A 6,000-nucleotide genomic window follows, 5' to 3' on the forward strand; every position below is an offset into this window, starting at 1 on the left:
CATTGACCTTGACATTGATTTTCATCATTGCTCCATAAGTCTACAGTGATGTTTCGTGTGCATATTCATATTGACGTTTGCTTTATGAGAAGTTTATGCAGCCAAAATGGGTACGCTTTACAGTTTTAGTTGCCTGGTGTGGTTTTTTCCCCCCTCCGTAATTATTTTTTCTTTTGACCTTACGGTCTTGGCTTCTTGATATTTCAAGATCTCTGTACAGAAGAGGATACATTTTTTATATTGAAGTTACATTATCATTACGTTACTTTGTTGGCCAGATGCTTAACACGTAAACACATTATATGGCCAAAAATTTCTGGACATCTCTCCTTTGACATATACACTGATCAGCCATAACATTAAAACCACCTCCTTGTTTCTACACTCACTGTCCATTTTATCAGCTCCACTTACCATATAGAAGCACTTTGTAGTTCTACAATTACTGACTGTAGTCCATCTATTTCTCTGCATACTTTTTTTAGCCCCCTTTCACCCTGTTATTTAATGGTCTGGACCACCACAGAGCAGGTATTATTTAGGTGGTGGATCATTCTCAGCACTGCAGTGACACTGACATGGTGGTGGTGTGTTAGTGTGTGTTGTGCTGGTATGAGTGGATAAGACACAGCAATGCTGATGGAGTTTTTAAACACCTCACTGTCCCTGCTGGACTGAGAATAGTCCACCAACCAAAAATATCCAGACAACAGCGCCCCGTGGGCAGCATCCTGTGACCACTGATGAAAGTCTAGAAGATGACCAACTCAAACAGCAGCAATAGATGAGCGATCGTCTCTGACTTTACATCTACAAGGTGGACCAACTAGGTAGGAGTGTCTAATAGAGTGGACAGTGAGTGGACACGGTATTTAAAAACTCCAGCAGCGCTGCTGTGTCTAATCCACTCATACCAGCACAACACACACTAACACACCACCACCATGTCAGTGTCTCTGCAGTGCTGAGAATCATCCACCATATAAATAATACTTGCTCTGGTCCTGTGGGGGTTCTGACTATTGAAGAACATCATGAAAGGGGGCTAACAAAGCATGCAGAGAAACAGATGGACTACAGTCAGTAATTACAGTCAGTAGAACTACAAAGTGCTTCTATATGGTAAGTGAAGCTGATAAAATGGACAGTGTGTGTAGAAACAAGGAGGTGGTTTTAATGTTATGGTTGTTCGGTGTATAATTAATAATACAAAAAATGGCAATAGTTTAGTCAGGACTACCAAACCATTTTGAAATGTAGATGTGATTGTTTTTATTATTTAATTACACCTTAATTACATAATTACACATTTTATTTAGAATTTTCAGATTGAAGGTGGTTAAGGTGCTGGACTAGTAATCAAAAGGTCACTGGTTCAAGCCCCACCACTGCCAGTATGCCACTGTTGGGCCTTTGAGCAAGGCCCTTAATTCTCAATTGCTTAGACAATATACTGTCACCGTACTGTAAGTCGCGTTGGATAAAAGTGTCTGCCAAATGCCGATAATGTAAATTGAAATTCACCTTTAACTTCAAGTAATTCAGGTCCTAAATCAGCAAAGCACACTCACACACACCAACACACTGCCAGTGCTACGTTTGACTGCTGGTAAATAATTCATGCTTTGAAGTCCTGTATTTGCAAATTGCTATTAAATAATACTTTGGCTAAAATAAGGCTGATGTTTCTGACGGCTAGCAGTTTTTTGTCTGTTTTGTGTTGTGTAACATACATACTAAGGCTAGAACAAGGCCGTAATCACAATATATGTTGCCCCCCTCCCTTCCCAAAATTTAAATATGCTCATAATGCCCCCCGAATGTAATGTTGTAAATATATATATATATGCAATATATGTTGCCCCCCATCCCAGTAGATTTGGTCTCCCCCCCACCAATGTTCAAAATGCTCTGCCCTTGGGCTGAAAACATTTGCATTTTTTATATTGCTGTATTACTGGAACTTTTTTTGAGGAATGGCTCTCACTGTGTTTCTGTGAAGTCCTAGAAGCTTACAAAATTGCTTTTTAAAAATAATAAAAAAATTTCAAACTATTTCTTTAGCCTTACTGAAACATAACACCTGGTAACACCTGCCTCTGGTTAGTTAGCTAAATTGGCTCAAATTTGGTAGACTGGAAGTGCATCTCATTTTGTGGACTAGTCATGGCTCAGGAAAGGAACGAACGCTTATTAGCATTACTCCACAAACACATGCTGGCCAGCATTACAACGACGTGGAAAACTGAAAGATTCATAAAGTGTTATAGAATTTTAAATAGCGAGGTTAAGCAATGCGACCTCAGACGTCTGAGGAGCACTTTCTGGCCTCCTCACCCCTCGGTCATCCTCTCCCCTCTCTTACTGTGGCCTTTCTCCCGCGTAGGGATGTCGGGTTACATCATTGGGAACAGTTGCTCCGAATTGGATGCGGAGAGCGAGAAGTTCAGCGCTAGCCCGGGGCTGGGAATATTTTTCCATTTATTTAGGAAGAGATCGGAGAGAGTGGAGGGAAGGGGGGGGAGAAGAAAAAAAAAGAATGACATGCAGACAAAGAGGGTGGAACACATTACAGGTTAAGTAATGAGTAATCAACAATGGCTCCTTCTGTGCAGAACCCCCCTCGACTCAATCTCTCGTTGAAGTGAAGCATGGTAGCGTGGCGAGTTTGGAAGCCCTTCCCCCTCGTACACCTCCTGGTGGCTAGACTCTTGTGGACCCCTGAGATCCAGCACAGAAAGGTGATAGGGGCCTCGGGACAATCCGCAACACCGTCGAGTCTTGAGATATGCATTCACATACGACCCTAAATCAGAAAAAGTTGGGACACTATGGAAAATGCAAATAAAATAAAAATGCAGAGTTTCTTACATTTACTTTGACTTTTATTTGATTGCAGACAGTTTGAACTTGAGATATTTCATGTTTTGTCTGCTCGACTTCATTTAATTTGTTAATAAACATCCATTCCTTCATTTCAGGACTGCAACAAATTCCAAAAAAAGTTGGGACGAGGGCAATTTAGGGCTAGTAATGAGGTGAAAAAACTGTATAATGATGTGATTCCAAACAGGTGATGTCAACAGATGATTGTAATCATGGTTTGGTACAAAAGCAGCATCCATGTGTATGATGCTTGTGTATTCCTGCCCTATGCCTGGTATTCCATGGTGAACTCCAGCCCCACTGTGACCCTGACCAGGTTGATAACACTGATCAGACAATAAAAACAAGCTTGAGGTTCCTCTGATTAGCCTTTGTTTGCTCTGTGTTGCGCCTAGATGTAACAGCATAAGTATTCCTGCTTTAAGCCTAATGTTTCTTGGTGGGCTCCAGCCCCACTGTGACCCTGACCAGGTTGATAACCCTGTTCAGACAATAAAATAGGACATGAGGTTCCTCTGGTTGGCCTCTGTTTGCTCTGTATGGCCCCTAGGTGTAACTGCATAAGTATTCCTGCCCTACGCCTGGTGTCCCTGGGTAGGCTCTAGCCCACTGTGACCCTGACCAGGTTGATAACCATGATCAGACAATAAATACAAGCATGATATTCCTCTGAGTAGCCTCTGATTACTCTGTATTGCCCATAGGTGTAAGTGCATGAGTATTCCTGCCTTACGCATGGTGTCCCTGGGTGGGCTCCAGCCACACTGCGACCTTGACCAGGTTGATAACACTGATCAGACAATAAAAACAAGCATGAGATTATTCTACTTAGTACATGCAGAAGGTGAGTTGGCTGCTTTTAATTGCCCCTAGATGCATGTGTCCATGCCCTATGCACTGGGTAGGCTCCAGCCCCACTTGTGACTCTGACCAGGTTGATAACCATGATCAGACAATAAAAAGGGACATGAGGTTCCTCTGATTAGCCTCTGATTGCTCTTTATTGCCCCTAGGTGTAAGTGCATAAGTATTCCTCCCCTACGCCTGGTGTCCCTGGGTGGGTTCCAGGTGCACTGTCACCCTGACCAGGTTGATAAGCCTGATCAGACAATAAAAACAAGCATGAGGTTTCTCTGATTACTATATGCTGAGGGTGAATTGGCTGTTCTGAATTGCCCCTGGGTGTAAGTGCATGAGTATGCCTGCACTGGTGTTCCTGGGTTGAGTCCAGCCCCACTGTGACCCTGACCAGGTTGATAATGCTGATCAGACAATAAAAACAACCATGAGATTTCTCTGATTACTACATGCAGAGGGTGAATTGGCTTCTCTGAATTGCCCCTGGGTGTAAGTGCATGAGTATGCCTGCCCTACACCTGGTGTCCCTGGGTGGGCTCCAGCCCCACTGTGACCCTGACCAGGTTGATACTACTGATCAGACAATAAAAAAGGACATAAGGTTCCTCTGATTGGCCTCTGATTGCTTTGTATTGCCTCTAGGTGTATTGCCCCTGGGTGGGCTCCAGTCCCACTGCGACCCTGGTCGGGATTTTTGCGTATGCGTTTATAGGGTGAGGGGTAAGGCGTGTTTCACTCGTCACACACAAAATGTGAGCAAAGCCTCAGTGACATATCCACAACTTGTATTACATTTCTCACTCCGCACTCACATGCGCACTCACACTTCTGGTTCCAATCACCTGATCGGTGTCAGTATTAACGCCACCGCTTGCTATCAATCGCAGTCACTTTCTATCCAATCAGAGCTCCCGGATTTGATCCCACATGATTCTCGCGCTCAATTAAGGTCAAGGTAAAGGACTGGACTTTTTTGTGAATGATTCGGGCTTGGCCTGGTGCGACGGCTACGATCTAGAGCGGGCGAAAGTGCTAAGCTGCCATGAAATAGAGGTTGGAGTTTGGGATCAGGCCCAGTTTGCTTTGTCACTCTGCCAAACCATCTGTACAGACCGAAAGCAAAGCTTAAAGTTTTATGGTTCCTGTTATACTATTTTAGTTCGTCCTAAGCTAATGCGGTGAACGTGGAAGCCAATCGAGTCCGGCACCTCGTAGTATCTCCAGATTTATTCCATTACTGGTTTCGAGCCTTCATCGCCACTGTCGGCTGTCGCGTTAGGCCTGACGGTTCGATAAAATCCTGCCGGTTCAGCCGCTGATACTTGGATTGATGAATGGACCCGGAGACCACGTCTGCTAACGTGTCGGTGGGTGGGGGTGTCTTGTAAGCGTATGCTGGCCAAATGGAGATACTTAAAAACCGGCGACCGTGGCAGTAAAATCTACAAATAAAAGTGGCTTGACAGGCGGGGCTGGTCTCCGCCGTCCCTTTTCCTCCCAAGTGCCAATGAAATACAATACAAAGCTGATGCCTCTTAACAGCGTCTGCTTTGTTAATATCGCACCGTTCACCGCTGAGCTGAGGTTTTATGAGTCTGGATCCGTCACAGAACAGGGCTGTTACAAGTATTTTAACAATAAACGTCCATAAAAGATGTGGCAGATTTAATTATAAAGAACTGTTGTTAGAATAATGGAGGGACGTCCAAACTACGGCCCCATTTTTGAAACGGCTCACAAGGTTTTAAAACTACGGCTTGAACTGTTTGAACTCTGGGTGTCGCTGTTGCATGAAACAAATCTAAAACGCTCCCCATCTTCTTTCCCCCAACTCAAAAGATTAACGTTCCCGGGTTTCAGAGGGAGGTGGGTATGTTTAATTTAAAGAAGTATAATAATCTTTCCATTAGTATTATAAACTAAAATCTTAGGTAATTAGTCACTCAAATAAAAACTGACCACTGGTTATTTGGTTGGTGGACCATTTTCAGCATTGCAATAATATACACTGATCAGCCATAACATTAAAACCACCTCCTTGTTTCTACACTTACTGTTCATTTTATCAGCTCCACTTACCACATAAAGGCACTTCGTAGTTCAACAATTACTGACTGTAGTCCATCTGTTTCTCTGCATGCTTTGTTAGCCCCCTTTCATGCTGTTCTTCAATGGTCAGGACTCTCCCAGGACCACTACAGAGTAGGTATTATTTCGGTGGTGGGTCATTCTCAGCACTGCAGTGACACTGACGAC

This window comes from Trichomycterus rosablanca, chromosome 7 (genome assembly GCF_030014385.1).
Source record: "Trichomycterus rosablanca isolate fTriRos1 chromosome 7, fTriRos1.hap1, whole genome shotgun sequence".
Lineage (NCBI taxonomy): Eukaryota > Metazoa > Chordata > Actinopteri > Siluriformes > Trichomycteridae > Trichomycterus > Trichomycterus rosablanca.